We start from the raw sequence: 18,621 nt of genomic DNA, 5'->3' as shown, positions 1-18,621 counted from the left end.
TATTCCTTCAAGAATGAATGCATAATATTTTTTTGCCATTTAGTCAAAAAATATTCATATTTTTTGCAGTAATTCTTATTACATTGTCACAAAGCTTTGTGCATATCAATAATGTGACAATATGTTGTCACTCCCTCTCACTTTTACATTCACTCATTCTTCATTTTCTTCTTCTTTCTGTTGCAGGGTAAACATACATATCTACTAGTGATCAGTGATATCCAATTGACAAAGGGCTGCCACTGCACAGTGTCAAAACTCAAAGTCAACCTCCAGCATCACATGTCCTCAGCCTCTGAACTCCATTTAGGCCTCGTCCTCATTCTCAGTGCTCAAGGTCCACCCCTGGTCTTGCATGGACTCACACTCATAAGTCTCTTGCAGGCTGGGAACCAGTCTGAGGGTTGAATATTTGCAAGAGTAATTCATTCACAGTAGTCAGAATCGGGGGATGCCTCAAATAATTCAGTAAATTATTTAGATGTATTTGCCTCACATTTACAACTACACACTATGTCCACTCCAATAAAATCTATTATTAGGCACAAATACGTGTTACCATTTGCCCTTCTCTTTCCTTACAATGCTTTCAAGATTGTAATTCCTTGGAAAGATGAATGCCATAGATATTACAAATTGCTTCTATAAATGTTCTCTACATGTTTACAGGCAAACCAAAAATATTGTTGGAACACCCAGCATATATAGTCTGTGATTTTGAATCAAATCTCAAACCTCTTGCATTCTGTAGCCCAGACCCTGAGGAATCTTCAATTACACCATATCAATTACAAGAACCCTCCAGTTTTTGTTATATAGTTATACGGGATGGTGTAGCTAGTGAACCACACTTATACAAGGGACCAGATGCCATCAAAGAATTTGCACATAGAATAGAAAATGAGTGCCATGACATAGCATCTAATATCTTATTAAAATCAAAACCTATGTTGCCTTTAACAGAGAAACAGATTGAAGATTTCAATAATGCAGAAAAATGCCCGGTATGTAAATCTGAATTTTCAGATATAAATATCAAGGTGAAACACCATTCTCATACAGATGGCAAATTCTTAATGGCCCTGTGTAATAGCTGTAATATTAAGATCCAGAGACCAAAATTTATCCCCATATTTTGCCATGGAGCATCCAATTATGATTTCCATCATCTGATCAGGTACGAGGGGTTTGAGAAGCAGAATTTAAATATTTTAGCAGAAAATGATAAGAAATATATTGCTATTAGCAAAATAATTAAAGTTAATGGTGTTCCTATTCACTTAAGATTTCTTGATTCATACAGAATTTTATCGGCTAGCCTGGCTACACTGGCCACTCAATTATCTGATGATCAATTCAAAATCACATGTGCTTTGTTTCCAAATCAGGACCTGAAATTAATTAGGCGGAAGGGTGTATATCCATATGATTATGTTACAGATTTTTCTAAATTTGATGAGTGTGCTCTGCACCACAAGAAGAGTTTTACAGCAAAATCAGAGGATCTGGAATTACTGATGATGATTATCATCATGCCCAATTGATGTGGAACAATTTAAAATGCCAGACATTTGGTGATTATCACATGGCTTATTTAAAACTTGATGTCACTCTCTTAGCTGATATACTTCAGGCATTCAGAAAATCTTCTATGCAAAACTATAAACTGGATCCAATATATTTTTACAGTGCTCCGGGGCTAGCATGGTCTGCAATGTTTTTAAACACTAAAATGCAATTGGATCTGATCCAAGATCAAGACATGTACTTGTTTATGGAGCAATGTATAAGAGGAGGCATGGTGCAATGTTCTCAGAGATATGCCAGAGCAAATAACAAATATATTCCTAATTATGATCCAGCACTGCCATCAAATTATATACTGTATGTAGATGCCAATAGCCTCTATGGTTATGCTATGATGGATAAACTGCCATATGCAGGGCTTGAGTGGGTTGAAGATTTTAATATTGAAGATCTTAAGGATTTTGATGACAGTGACTATGGACTATTCTTAGAGGTTGATCTGACAATTCCTGGTGATTTACACAACATATTTTCTGATCTGCCCCCAATTCCTGAGGTTAAGTGTTCACCTGGCTCTAAACAGAAGAAATTGATGATGACACTGGAGCCAAAACAGGATTATGTCATATATTACAAAAACCTCCAGTTCCTGATGAATCATGGTGTTCAAGTGAGCAAAGTTGGCAAAGTTTTGAGGTTCAGGCACTCAAGATGGTTGAAGCCATATATTGATACAAACACAGAGCTTCGAACATCTGCAATGAGCCAATGTGATAAATCTTTGTTTAAATTGATGGTCAATTCTGTATATGGCAAAACTATTGAAAATGTCAGAAAACATACCGATGTTAAAATAATTACTTACCCCAGCCTGAGCAAAAAATTGATTGCAAAGCCTAATTTCAATTATAGAAGAATTTATGATGAAAATATGGCACTTTTCAACATGAAAAAAAACAAAGATTAAGTTTGATAAGCATATTTATGTAGGGGCTGTGATATTGGAATTGGCCAAATTACACATGTTAAAATTATATTATGATGTGTTGAAGCCTTTTTATAAAAATCGTGTAAAATTGATGTACATGGACACGGATAGTTTTATTCTTGATATTCAGACAGAAGATGTTTATCAAGATATGTCACAGCCTGAATTGCTTGAATATTTTGATAGCAGTGAACATACAAGGTTTCAACCCCACAACAAAAAGGTGCCTGGCAAGTTAAAAGATGAGACACTTGGTGATGTTATTGTGGCATTTGCTGGGTTAAGGGCCAAGATGTACAGCTTTGAAACATGTAGCGGTGTTGTTGCCAAAAAGGACAAGGGTATTGGCAGAGTAACTGTAGACCAAGAGCTTGAATTTGAAGATTACAAAAATTGCCTCAAATCATGTAGCACAATCAGAACATCAGAATCCACAATTCAGAGTGTGGATCACTTGTTGACTAGCAATATTGTAAGAAAAGTGGCTCTGGACCCACATGATGATAAGAGATGCATTTTATCATGTGGCATACATACTCTACCATGGGGTCATTGTGATTTGAAAAATGGTAATCAATGCCCAATCACAGAGCATGATTTGAAATAAATAAACATGCCTATGAACTTATTTGGGTTCAAAAAACAGGCTATTATGGACCTGCCAACACCACAACCCTCTTCTGATATAATACCTAAACTAAGTGCTTTGTTAATTATTCATCTGAACAGCATACTTATAGATGTTGATGATGAAACAGGCAAAACATTGTACATATTTAACAATAATTTAAATCATTACCAATTACCTGTAGGTGGGCAATTACAATTTATTACAACTCCTGAGAGTGATGTTAAAATTTCAGTAGGGAGAAATATTTATAGAATTAAGCACTCAAACATGGTTTCTGGCACTGTTTACACTGTTTGTGCTGGTGACTGCTTATATATTGAGATCCCGGGATCATATGACAAACTTATACCTTTTTTTATAGAATTAAGAATTAGATATTCAATAATAAATAACCACTAAAACAAAAATGCCTAATGATATATTTGGCCATACAAGACATGAAGATCACAGTGATGAGATTCTGATGCTTGATGTCAGAGTCAAGAAATTAAGAAGTGATTTACAAGCTTTACAAACCACACTCAATGCCAGTCTTCAATTAGAAATTACAAATTTACAATCACAATGCATGGACCCTCTTCTTAAAATTGATTCTGAACTCAAATTGTTGCTTCAGAAATATACTGATTTGGCCACATTGGATAATTTTCAAAGTTTAGAAGAAGCTGTAGCAGCTCTTCAAACCAAATTTAAGACCCAGGCCACCAACTCTGAGCAATTGAAACAACAATTGGAAGATCAAATAAATAATGTCCAGGCACAGCTCCAAACAATTGTCAAAAGCATAAAATCACAAGAAGATTTTGATCTAGTGATTTCCACTCTAAAAGAACAGATTCAGTCACTCCAGATACCTAATCTGGACCCCTTGAACAATGCCATAGCCGAGGTTAAAGAAAAAATTGAGACACTTGAAAATTTTATGAACAACTTGCCATCTTCTGATGCTTTGAGTGCAATAACTCGGAGTGTTGCCAATATTAAGCTGCAACTTGAAACATATGAAGATTTTGGGAAAATTCAAAGTACCATAACCCATCTTGAGGGTACAATAGCAGCAGTGCAAAGTGATTTGACAAATGTACAAGAATCCCGCCTGCCCGGTATTGTAGATACCCTTGTTAGTGTCCAGCAACAGATCACAAAGCTTGAAAACCTCAACACTGAATCTGAGCTATCTCATTTTCATCACTTGATCGATGATATCCAAACAAAGCTTGAAATTTTACAACAATCAACACCCACTCAGGCAGATATAGCCCTGCTCCAAGATGCTATGCAAAATGTTGCTGATGCTTCTGAATTAAACAATGTGAAATTGGCACTTGAATCTTTGCAAAATACTGTATCAAATCTGCCTACATCACAGGAACTTAAAAATATTAAGAGGGCAGTGAATCGCATATTGAAATCAGAAGATATCAAGAATATCCAAACAGAGATCAAACAACTCACTCAGACAGTGGCCACTCTACCAACCAATCAACATATTAATGAACTGCATGCCCTGTTTGAGGATATCAGAAGACAGGTCCATGATCTTACTGCTCAAAATTCAAAATTGGCAGTTGTTGAAAATTTACAGCAAATTGTAGCTAATATCAAGCAACAGCTAGGGACCATGGAATCCAATCAAGCAAATGCTTTGTCTGTTTTTGCCACCCAGCTACAAGAAATTGTGCAACAATACAAGAAACTTGCTGTGGACATAAGAATCAAGCCGGGGCACGATGAGATTGTTAGGACCATCAATGAGCACCTTGAATCTGTAACAAGCAGATTGCTTACAGCAGAAAAAGAAATAACAGGCATAATCGAGAATCCAAAACATACAGTAATTCTTGAATTGTACAGCATCCCCAACAAAGAATATGATTCACCATTTACACCAGGTGGCAAAATATATATGCTGTCCCCTGCACAATTTTAATACCAGTTTTTTGTTGGGGCACACTTAGACCAATCAAGATCAAATATTGGCTACAACCACAGGCACACCACTACCCCACCTTATCAATAACAAATGCTGATAACAGAGTGAAATCACCAGTGTAGAATTAGAGGATTTTCAGACCCCAATACATTAGAAACAGCCTATGCTGAAGATGATGGCTCTCTGGAATTTAAAATACAAATAGGGGACAAATTATATTTAGAAAATCCTGTAGTATCAGCTGCTGAACACCCTATAGTTGCAATATTCTTGTTTACATATTATGTCTAGACAAATTATTGTTGATGAATTACACAGACAAGCCAGACATAATTTTAAGAGACTGCCAGTAGTCACAAAAGGCATAGATGATTTATGGCAGAGCGACTTGATTGAGATGGCAAGTGGACAGCTGAAAAACTTAGACAAAATCAACAAGGGCTACAAGTATCTACTCACTGTAATAGATACATTTTCAAAATTTGCCTGGGCTGTGCCACTCAAATCCAAGACTGGAAAATGTGTTACAGAAGCCATCAGGACAATCATCAATCAGAGTGGAAGATCACCGCGCTATTTGCAAACAGATAATGGCAAGGAATTTTATAATTCTGTGTTCCAACAATTTATTAAAAGCCAGGCAATACAACATTACTCGAGTTACAGTGATCTCAAGGCCTCAATTGTAGAGAGATTCAACAGAACCCTAAAAAATCATATGTATAAACAATTTACCCTCCAAGGTAATTATAAATGGATTAATATTCTTCCAGAACTTCTACATAAATATAACAACTCGGTCCATTCCACAATCAACATGAAACCCTCTGAAGTAACTTCATCTGATTAGCAAAAATTGATCAGCACTGTTTATTATCCTAGATACCAGCCAACAGCAAGAAAAGCCAAATACAGGGTGGGTGATCAAGTAAGAATCAGCAAATATAAGCACTTATTCAAAAGAGGCTTTACAAGAAACTGGAGCACTGATTTATTTACAGTGGTTCAAGTTAAACCTGGGACCCTTAACACATATATAATAAAAGATCACCGAGGAGAAATTCTCAAAGGCAGGTTTTATGAAGAAGAGCTCAGCAAAACTAAACAGCCTGACACATATCTCATAGAAAAAATCATCCGCAGAAAAGGCAACAAGTTACTTGTCAAATGGCTAGGACTCCCAGAACACAGCTGGATCGATGCAAACAAAATAATAATATGAGCACCTGGGATGTTATAAAAAGGCTGCCAGAACCTGAACAGCAGAATAAGAGAAATGGCAAATTGCTACCTGATAATATTAGGTGTCTTATTGTTGGGCCATCTGCTTGTGGTAAAACTACACTAATGGTTGATAATTTTTTATTGGCACCCAACTGGTTAGACTGGAAAAACAGGCACTTGTATGTCTTCTCTAAGAGCTTGGAACAATTAAAATATCAGCAGCTGATGAAGCTATATGATGGATTGGATATAGCCACTTTTGAACCAGATGTTAAGCCACTCCATGAATGTCTCGATAATTCTGTTGTTGTGTTTGATGACATTATACTGGATAATCAAAACAAGGTTAGAAATTTCTTTACACAGGGCCGACACAAAAACATTGATTGCTTCTACCTGGCACAGACTTTTTCAAAAATACCCAAGCAGCTGATCCGAGACAACAGCAATTTTATATGTGTGTTTCATCAAGACCATACCAACCTCAAACACATACATGATGAATATATAGGTGGGGACTTGAGCTACAATGATTTTTCTAAGTTTTGCAGCAGGTGCTGGAACCAGGACAGTTATGGGTTTGTCACAATTGATATGACAAGAACACCCAATAGTGGCAAATATAGAAATAAAATCAACAATTTTCTAGACATTGAAACATAAATAAATAACCATGAAAAGGCCAATCATTGATGATCTTAAATTAAGAGATTATCTTGTAAAAAGATTTAAGGGATGGAAATCAGAGAACCGAGGTTTTTATGAGCAACACAAGTGCACAGAACAGCCTATTATTGATGCTATTGGTGAATTAGGTAAAAATATCAAAACTGTTACAGAGCAAAATCAAAATTTGCTCACAGAGCTTGTACCAGTAGCTGCAAGAAACATATTAGATTATCCATTCACTCCACTTTCTAGTATTCATACACCTAGTCCTATTGCTCCTAGAAGAATTGAAGCTACTCAGGATCCTATTGAATTGGGTCTTCTTGCTCAAAAATATTTAAGCACACCTAAAGATAATAAAGATGAGGTATTTGGCTTATATGCTGACACAGAGCGTGATGGTAGCATCATACATAGAATTGGCAATTTCAGAGTAACATTTATGGGAGATGATCTAATTGTATATTCAGAATCTCGTCTTGGAGAAAAAGGTGCTTTTGTTAAGTATCCCGGAACACCTGGATTGTGGGAACTGATGACTAGGAAAGGCCTGGCAGCTATACAGATCAAGATTATGAATATTACAAAGAAATATTAATAAAATCAGATGCTCTATACCAGAACAATGATCCCACACAAAAAAGAGTCAAGTCTAGCAGTGGGGCAAAATACAACAATTTAATCAAGCCCATATGGTCACAGATCAAGACTGGCAGTGGAATCAAACAATACAACACCCTGCCTAAAGAATTTGTGTGGGTTGATGATGTCACAAAACTTGTAGATAGGTTATTGGTGATAGCTGGGGAGGAAAATGCTGGGAACCACAATTTTTACAATGAAAAGGTTGGAATTATGGTCATGATAAGCACCAAATTGTCTAATTTTATAGTAAATGACACTAAGGGGATTGGATATCTTATAAAAATTATTAATACTCTACCCCCCAAATTTTGGAATATTTCTGAGGGTCGGGGGCTGGTTAATGACATTATAAACAAGCTGCCATTTGAACTACACATTCCAGGCTATCAGTATTGTGGTCCAGGCACAAAATTGGATCATAGATTAAACAGAGGTGATCCTGGTGTTAATCCCCTAGATGCTGCTTGTAGAGACCATGACATAGCATACAACACACATTCTGATCTTGACAAGAGACATGTTGCAGACAAGAAATTAGAAGAGGCTGCATTTGGTAGATTTGTAAGCAAAGATGCTTCTTTAAGTGAAAAAATAGCAGCATTGGGGACCACCATAGCTATGAACACCAAACAAAAACTGGGGTGGGGGTTGTGAATATGTATATAATAAACCTAGGATGAAGGCCAAGGGTGTTCTGTATCAAATACCTTATGCAGGTCTTAAATCTCTTAAAACTATTAATAGTCTTTTAACCAAAAAGCAGCGCAAGAAAAAAAATTCTTGTATTGCCAAGGTCCATGGTATGAAATTGTTGCTTAGTACCCCCCAATTAAAAAAAAATACAGCAATCTAGGAAAAAATCACATGTGGGTGGATTTATATTTACTATCCCTGCCATCTTAGCTGCTCTCGGGGCTGTTGGGAGCTTGGCTGGGGGATCAGCTGCCATAGCAAAAACAGTAATAGATGCCAAGAAGAATAGGGCAGAATTAGATGAGCAGAGGCGCCATAACCTGGCCATGGAGAAACAAGGCAAAGGTGTTAAGAGAGCCATGAATAAGTTTTAAAAAAACAAGAGCCGCTTACAAACCAAGATATTGAAGCTTTAATCAAGCCACTGGGCATCAAAAATTTTAGAGGTGTGTACATGTCTGATTCTTTACCAGAACAACCACTCAACAAAGAGTGTGGCATTGTTAATTTGGATAAGTACAAAAATCAGGGCACTCACTGGATCTGTTATCTTAAATATTTAAAAAATGAGGCATTTGTGTTTGATTCATTTGGAGGTGTTCCACCTGAAAATTTAGTAAAATATCTAAAATCAACTAATCTTTATTACAATAATGCCCGTGTTCAAAACTTCAAAGATGTTAATTGTGGACATTTGTGTTTATCTGTTCTTAGATATATGTCTCAAATAAATAAACCATCAATTGAAAATTTTCAAAAAGCCTTGTGGTATTTAAAACATCATGGGGGTATTCCATCTCACCAGCCAAAATTCAATATTGAAACTCAAATTACATGATGACATAGTGTATCCCAAAACAATAGCTCTCAGAGCATTTTATGGCATGTACTTGATCCCTAATATTACACACCACAACAACAAAATTGCAGTTGGTGATGAAAAAATTGTCATCACTCCAGGGCAATATAATCTATCTACTTTAAATGCTCAATTACCCAGAGGTGTAGTGTTAAGTCAAAATTCTGTCACTCACAGAGTAGAAATTGTATCTGCCACAGAAACAGTGAATCTGGGTACTATAGGAGAGCTGTTAGGCTTTGAGAACAACACAAAACTTGAACCAGGCATCAAACACACCGCTATTAATATACCTAAATTCTTAGCCATAGAGACTCTAAATATTCACTGCAATGTGGCCGAGGGTATGATCACCAAATCAAATGGCATAGGCACTCACAAACAAACTGGCATCATTGCAACATTCAAACCTAATTCTGAATTTATGGAGCCAATCATCTACACTCCATCCCCAACATTATATTTTCCTGTGTGCCATAATAGAATAGATTACATTGAGTTAATAGTCACTAATGAAAAAGAAGAATTAGTTGATTTTGCTGGAGCCACAACAACTGCAATCATAGAAATTAATATTTAAATAAAAATACATACAAGAAAAAATGGAAAATATTGAGAGTTATGAGCTACAATCATTCCCCCCAAACAGGAGGACATTTGCAAATTTAAATCAACCCAACACAGAGATTGAGGTTGATCTTGATGTAGGGGATGGCTTTATACACCCTCACAGAGCAGATCTATACATCAAATTTGATGTTGTAAAGCTCGATGGTACAGATTATCCGGCAAATTCAAATATAAGATTGGTGAACAATTTTGTGCCGCATCTGTTCTCTGAAATTGAGATCAGAAAGCATGGTGTTGTTATAAACAGAGTAGATTATCCCGGCATTACCTCCACAGCTTTGGCCACACTAAAATTATCCAAAACCGAGGCTTCTTACTACAAAATAGGTGGATTTGAGGCTGGTGATAAAATTATATCTAAAAGCCACACAGTGCTGTTCCCCATGCGCCTGTTGCCAGGATTCTTCTCAGATTACAAAGATATTATGTGGAAGGGTGGTTTAAGAATCACATTTAGAAGAGCTGCCAATGATAATAATGCTTTGATGAGGTACTGTGCAATAAACTCTACAGGGGAAGCTCTGCCTAATACCCTACCTGATGAGGGCAAATGCATTATTCAGACTATGGAGCTAAGAATCCCAGTTGTTGAATATGAAGCCAGTTATGCTCTTAAATACAAAGCAGATATAATAAAAAATCCACAGATTCCTTTACAATTTTATACATATCAATGTGTACAGAAGCCCGCAACTGGTACCTATTATGAGTTTGATGCTACAAATTCATTCTCCAGTATACAATATGACATGCCGGATTTTGTGGTGGTACTGTTTCAGACTGGAAGACACAACAATCAGGAAAAAAATTCAAGTAAATTTGATAACTGCAACATCAAGAACATTTATCTTAAAAATGGCAGAAATGAGGTATTTCCTAGAGAAAATTATAATTTAGACATGTCCAAGAATGATTTCCTTAAATTATATGAGGCATTTTCATCATACAAAAGGGTCACTACTGGCAATACTGAAATGTATTACACACCAGATGAATTCAAAGCACAAAGGCCCATGTTTGTCATCAACACTTCAAAAAGAAAACAAGTTGTGGTTAATGACAGGACAAACATTAAAATTATCTGTGAATTCCATGAGGCATTACCTGATGACACCATATGTAGTGTTATTCTCAGGGGAAAAATCATATGTTTATGATGTAAGAAATGAGAGAGTCACAGAGCAATTCTAGAAGTCCGACTCAAACACAGAATCCCCTTGATTACAAGGCAATAATACCAACATTTTGCCGTCAGGAAGACCTATACACTCTACCAGGTTTGAGACCTAGAGGGCCTCTTGATTCATATAAGCCATGGAATTATGTCTACAGCATTTCTGCCTATTGCAAGGAAGCTGAAATACAATTCAAAGTGGGACTTGGAATTGTGGAATAAATATTCTTGTAACTCTCTCTCGGTATATATTAATACAAGAAGGCAAAACTTGAATTAGCTCGAGCATGGAAGAGTGAAGTTCTCTGCTCTTCCAGTAAATTAGAGATTATATCTGCTATGCTAGCAATTTTCTCTGAAAGATGAAAGGGTACAGTGTAGATTATATGTCTTGCATGCCAGCAGATATAATCTCCCAGGCATACAGAAAGAGGCCAATATTCCCTTTACTAAGAATTTCTCTTTGAGTCCCATGATGGATGACATGTAATTTTCCCTGAAAAGGCACAGTGTAGATTATATCTGCTGGCATGTATGATTTATTGTTGGCCGAGACATGGGACTGTTCAAAAGATTAGAAAAAACATGCAAGCAATTAATTATGCATGCCCCGCTCTTGTCCTATTGTATTGATCGGGAAGTTTTTGCTATGAGAATATAAGTATTTTTCGCTTAATTTCAAGTATAGCCAATACAATATCAAGGTAGGCATATTTTTGACAAGCTTATAAACAACAAACTGAGAGATTCAGTCTTTGTACACATGGCAGAATCAATCTGAGGGGGGCTCACCATTTCTACACTAGAATTCAAAATCCCAGGAATTTTGACAGAAAAACACACTGTAAACAATAAGATCATATGGGAACTTGGCATAGTTTTAAGTGTAGGCAAATCTGTCTGTTGAGGCTTCTTCTTTTCTACACTAGAATCCAGAATTCTTAAAATTAAAAGCATATCACACTTGAAAAATTGGGGTATAAGACCCTCTTGGCATAGTTTTAAGTGTAGGCAAATCGGGCTGTTCAATCAATAACCTCTTCTTTTCTACACTTATAAGTGGTCCTCATCCTATTGTAAATACAACTACTGCCTGACCCCCTTCCGCACATGTCATCCTGAAATCATGCATTGCATTTGAAACATTGATCTTTTGGAAGTTTAAGTGCCAGCTGAGATGATCGTATCACTAACGGTTTTTCCTTTACAGGCCATTGATTGAAGCATGGTGCAGCCAAATGTAGAATTTACCAAGGAGGTGTCATGAAGTTATTTTTCCTGTAACAGAAGTCGCCGAATGATATCCATGGTTGCATGCTAGACACATTGGGTGTACATTGCCCTTCACTCTCCACTGTGAAGAAATGGTGCTCAAACTTTAAGCGTGGTGATTTTTCCACAGAAGATGGTGAAAGGTGTGGGAGGCCAGTATCAGTGTCAACTCTGGAAAAAAGTGGATGAAGTTCATGACCTGATTTTGAGTAACAGACGAATTTGTCTTCAAGCGATAGCTGAGACCTTCCACATATCCAAAGAACGTGTCTGGTCAATAATCCATGATCACTTGGAGTTGCGGTATTTTGCGAACTCTATGGACGATTTTTTGAATCGGCTTGTTATCCAGAATGAAAGTTGGTTCCCCTACTTTGATCCTAAGACCAAACAGCAATCATGCGAGTGGCGCCACTCAGGATCTCCCAGGCCAAAGAAATTCAAAGCACAGTGAGGTCTGCTTGCCTCAATATTCTGGAATAAGGATGGTGTTTTGTTATCAGACTACCTTCCAAAGGGACAAACCACACATAACATCAGAGTATTACTGCAGCCTTCTGGCTAAGTTAAAGGACGCTATAAAAGAAAAGCGCTGGGGAAAATTAAGAAAAAGTGTGTTGTTTCTGCAGGACAATGCTCCCGTTCACAAGGTTCTGGAAGAACAAATGATTTTTTGAAGGACCTAGGGTTTCAGTGCATTGACCACCCACCTTACTCACCAGACTTTGCACCCTCTGATTATTATCTCTTCCCTAGACTGAAAAAAGTTCTGAAAGGACATAAATTTAGAAGTGATAACGAGGTTATAGCAGCTGCCGAACAGTTTTTTGCAGACCAGGAGATTTTTTTTTCGGAGGAGTGGGAGCAACAAAGTGCCAAGTGTGTAGACCTTCGGGGAGAATACGTTGAATAGCCTGAAACTTTCGTGCCTGTAGCTTAAGTCCTTCTGGGACGGGCCGAGAACTGATCAGCCCCCCCCCCTCGTAACGCGAACCTTGCGGCTGGCATTCCAATCGTCTCACTGACACAACACACATACACACGGCAATAACACAAACAAGTCACGGCAAATAACCAAGAATAACACTCTGGCACACAGTACGAAATTAACACACTCTTGGTTTACATCTGCTCGCCACTATATTCACAGCTCTGTCTTCATCTAGTCGCGAAGGAACAAGAAACTCGAGCTCGGAGATTTCGGATTCCAAGGAAGCTCACGAAAACCATTGACTTTTAACGGTTTCGTCTGCAGCATAATCTTGATACAGTGTTGCACATTCGAAACCTCCAAACGATCCCCATCGACACAAAACTCTTTCAAGGATATAAACTTAAGCAGGACATTAAAACTATGATTAAAATGTTTCATTATCTGTGGCTCTTAACATCGTTTCTAAAGCGTATTTTTTGTGTATATAAGGGCAGAACTTGGATGAATTACAGATGATGAATTATAACACAGGTTAGTGCTCGTTTTGCAATATTTATATAAATGTCTGGATATGTCCATAAAAATAAGCGGGCATTACAGGCCGCAAATGTCGGCATCTCCGTCAGCGCCGCCCGCCACGCTTCTCCCGATCTCTCGGCTGAAGATCGAAATGGACGCACTGTATATTAAATTAGGCACACGCAGGATATGTACTACAATAAGGGGGGAACCCCTGAATGTTACCAAACCTCCACCTGTATGCATTCGAGGGCATACGCTCTGTCCCAGTGCCTCTGTGAATAAACTGGGACGTCTTTTGCTCGAATTACGGTTCCCCCGTTATTGTTTTGCTCTACCACTTTATTAAATTTCCCATTACAATATTTGAAAGTAAACAGGAAAATAACATTATTACATACATGAAATGATTACATAAAATAGTGTATGGACACTGTATTACAGTACACAATTATTTCTTCGTGAGATGGAGATTCTGTATGAAAGTGTTTGCAGTTTATATTGTAGTTTGGTATGGCTGTAAGTACCGGATTCTGTGGTACCAGAATCTAAGAAATTGAGAATTTGTATGACTCGAGTGCTCTATTTAATTGTAGTTGGTTTTTAAAGGTATGATTAGGCTCCTGGACCAGCCACCGAGTGAGGGTGAGTTGATGGTTGAAGACCATTTTAGTTTGTATTGTTTCGTCGTTTGCTCCACCCCAGAGGCTATGTGTTCCGCCCTCGGTGTCCCGTCCCGTTTCCTTTAGGAGGAAGTGGACAAGGTATAGAGCACTCGAGTTCCATCACTATAGTGGAGTATTGCAATTTGTAGTGAGAAAAACAGAAGTTGTAGATAAAATAAAAGATCATCCCCATGTTTGTGAATGTGTATGCCAAAATGTGTGCACTTCAGCTAATTCATGACGACGTTTATGATTAAGGAAATACGAAAATAAGATAAAATATTATTATGAGAATTAATAATGAAAACAAGGGTTTATGAAGCTCCGGATTTCCGGTGCTATGTTCTTACTGGCGTACCAGTACGTGTATCTACAGAGGGGTTTTATTTGATAATTTTATGAATTTGGGTTGTGTTGTTTTGAGGCTGTCTCCCTCAGAAGGTAGTCCTTGTGCATTTCTCCTTGCATTCGCATGAGACGAAATCTTCTTCTTTCGGCTGCTTCACTTCTGGCTGTAGATGTCACGAAGAATTTCCTTCTGGGGGCATTTACTGGTGCCTCCTCCTTATCGCTCTTCTCCCCGAGAACTACTGTGGGTGCTCTCTACACGTCGAGAGAGCATTTTGGGACCTCGTCACCCTTCTATCTTGAGGCTGGCTGGGAGTAATGAGAGGTGTAGTAGGTCGAGCCTGCAGCTGTGAGTTGAACCGTTTCATTTCCTCCAAGGAAACTGCGTTTGTCAAGCATTTCAATTTGTCTATTTGTTGCTGACAGAGAAGGATTTTGATATTCGTCGTTGGTAGTTCCTTCCTCAGATTCTTGATGTAGTCCCCAGCTGCCGGGCAGAAGAAGACCTTATGTTCTGGAGTATCCTCTGTCTCTCCACATGTGGTGCATACTGTTGTTTGCCTGCTACCAATTCGGTGCAAGTGAACTCCATAAGGACCATGGCCTGTCAGCAGGTGAATAAGTCCTCTTATGGGGAGATCACCATTAGGAATTTTGGCTCTTATGTTCGGGATGAATTCATATGTTCTTCTCCCATTTTTCGCTCTTTCCCATTCTCGTTGCCAGTCCGTGGTTATTTTGTCGTGAATTTCTTGGAGTGTCAGGTGGAAGGTCCCTATCGTTCTTATTATGTCTCTTTCATTGCCCTTCTTGAAATGGTATTTAGTGGCTCTCCATCTCGCTTCCAGATCCATTGGCAGGTGTTCTGTGACAGCCAGAAGCGCCTCAGTCGATGTTGTACCAAAGGCACCTGTCGTTCTTAAAAGTATCCTTCGTTGTGAGCCTCTTAGTGTCCTTAATTTTTTTTTTGTTAACCAACGCATATGTTACTATTTGTGCATATATGGATTTAATGTAATACTGTATAATGCTAGGATGTAGATTAAAATTCTGGGAGGCCAACCTTGTCAGTTTATTCATGGCTAGTTCCCCTTTACTTGTAATAGATTGTGTATGAGCTCCAAATTTTAGCCCCTCTTCCAATGTTACTCCCAAATATTCTACGGCATTTGCTCACTGTATAGATTTCCCTGATATTCTGATTGTTGGATTTCTACTTCTGCTGAGGCGACCTTTGACGATCAGATACTTTTTTGTGGCTGCCGATATCTCAACCTTAGCATTACGGCACCACCCGTTTAGTTCACTTAGAGCGTTATTTTTCTCTCCACCTGAGCTCTCGTGTTTCCCGAACAAATGAAGGCAACACTGTCTGCATAGGCTATGACTCTATCGACATTATTGTTCCTTCCTAATAGTCTCAAACTGGGCTCGATGTTTATATTCCATAAATGTGGTCCCAACACTGATCCTTGTGGGCATCCTTTTGTTGACAGTTTGGACACAGTTTCGCCATTTAAATTTAATTTAACTTTCCTGTCTTTGAAATAGCTCTCCAGGATTTGGATTATGGTCACGGGACAATTAATTTTGTATAGTGTGGAGAAAATGTGCGGCCATCATAAGTTGTCGAACGCTCCACTGATGTCGGCAAAAATAATTGTGATATATTTTCCATCTATTTCCCTTGTTGCTTTTGATAGTGCATTTATGGCATCCTCGGTGGAGCGACCTTTCGTGAAGCCGTACTGATTTCCAGTGTTACCTATCATTTTGAGGAAGTCCTGAAATCTTTTCTTTATAAGCTTTTCCAGTAGTTTACCAATACCATTTAACAGACAGATAGGTCTATAGGTTTTTAATACCAGCTCATCTTGTTTTCCCTCCTTTTTAATTACTATCAATCTCCCCTCCTTCCATGGGGTAGGGCATTGTTTCTCAATTAGGCACAAGTTGAAGAGACGTAATGAATTGAAGCATCTTAGGAAGAGACATTTTTAATATCTCAGACGAAATGCCATCAGGCCCTGGAGCTTTGCCATTTCTTACTGTAGCCAGTTCAAGTAGTATAATTGATGCTATAACAAGCACCACTTACAAGTGTAGAAAAGGAGAGGCTATTTGATTGAATAATCCGATTTACCCATACTTAAAACAATGGCAAAAGAGGCTTATACCCCAATTCTTCAGGTGTGATATGCTCTGATTTTTAAGAAATTCTGGATTCTAGTGTAGAAAGGGAGAAGCCTCTCAGACAGATTTGCCTATACTTAAAACAAAGGCAAGTTCCCATATCATCTTATTGTTCACAGTGTATTTTTCTGTCAAAATTCTAGGAATCTTGAATTCCTCTCTCAGACAGATTCGGCCATGTATGTAAAAGCTATATCTGTGTGATTGTTGTTTATAAACTTGTCAAAAATATGGCTTTTTGTATGAAAACATGCAATCCTGAATACAATTCTGGTTTTGTCTTGTTCTGTTAATATAAACACAAGTGAGACTTACAGAATATTTATTGCACAGTTCAAAATCCAATTTTGAATTGTATTTAGTTGATATAGAGATGAGGTTTTAAACCTGGTGAAGTGTGTTGTACATCAGCATAATAGAGCAAAACTATCACCAAAACCTAGTTACTGCTGTTGTTTGGGTATAAAAATACCAGCTCAGCCACTAACTGCTGAACCCAACTGATATTTTGTATAGAATTTTGATTTGAACCCCAAGAAATTTTATATAATAAACAACAACAACAAAAATGCCAAAACAAAAATATTGCAATCAGTGTAATAAAAATATATCTAGTTCTCATTGGTCTAGGCATTGCCGTATTTGTGACTCTAAGAAATGCAGAAAAGCTACTAAATTGTGCCCAAGATGCCATAAAATATTAAGCAAGGCATATTACAAATGGCATAAGTGTAATTCTTATGTACAGATGGGGACACGAAGGTGCGAACCTCCGCCACCACTCGCCACTCTCACTTCTTATACCCTCTCACTCAGCTATCGTTTGTCGTTGGTGCTTCTGCTGAGTGCGGTATTCTTCGTGTCCCGGAGTGAAGGATATACTTTGGAGTGGTTAACTAGGTTCTGGGAAACTCCGCTTCTACACCAGTTTGAATAAGAAGATAAGCGAGTAATATAAATCTCGGTACCTAAGATAAAACCGAGATGTTTGAAATTAGAGTTTGAGAATCTAGAGAAGTTTTCGAGAAGCATGCATAGGTTTAATATAGAATAAGATCCAAATGGTAAATATAGAATAATATATAATACATAAAATATAGAGAATAATAATTCAGGGTCCAATAGGGCCCGTAGAAAACTGGAGTGCCCTTTAATGAAGACCACAACATCCGCTCTAGTGTTGGAATCAGGTCTGCACTACGAATCTGCTTCGAATTCTTCCGACTGTTTTCCTCTAATGGAGGTTATGAAGAAACGTCCTCTATTAAGGGAAGTTGTCCTGTCTCGTAGTACCTGATCTCTTCTTGCTGATGATCTTCCTCAGTGGTCACAGTAATGGCTGATCTCAGTACCCGAGTTGATCTCCTAAGTACATCCTGAACTGCGACAGTCCCACGTATAGTAGAGCCAGGAGTGGTATCTCTTTCTGTGGGGTCTGATCTTCTATACTCGAAATGCTCATAGCTTGATATTATATCCGCAAGCTTGTTGACGATATTGAAGGTCTGCTGGCAGCTCGCCATCTGCTGGAATGAGCCTCTTCTTAAATTGGTCCTCAGATGCCGAATTCGGACGTCGTCAAATTTCTCGCAAGTTAAAAGGGCGTGTTCCGGTGTATCTATTACTCCACATTTCTGGCACTTATCATCAGATCTTAGTCCGAACCTCTTTAAATAGGAACCGTAAGGGCCATGCCCTGTAATGAAATGAGTAATAC

The 18,621-nt window shown here is 38.0% G+C and overlaps 1 protein-coding gene across 1 annotated transcript in view; it reads left to right on the top strand.

Moving 5' to 3' along the window:
• Positions 1-18,621, top strand: part of LOC145996278 (uncharacterized) — a 397,051-nt gene that overhangs the window by 78,718 nt on the left and 299,712 nt on the right. The window lies entirely within an intron of this gene.

Source organism: Lepisma saccharinum, chromosome 12 (genome assembly GCF_977018435.1).
Source record: "Lepisma saccharinum chromosome 12, izLepSacc3.1, whole genome shotgun sequence".
In the NCBI taxonomy this organism is placed as follows: Eukaryota; Metazoa; Arthropoda; class Insecta; order Zygentoma; family Lepismatidae; genus Lepisma; species Lepisma saccharinum.
This window is presented reverse-complemented; position numbering and strand designations above follow the sequence as displayed.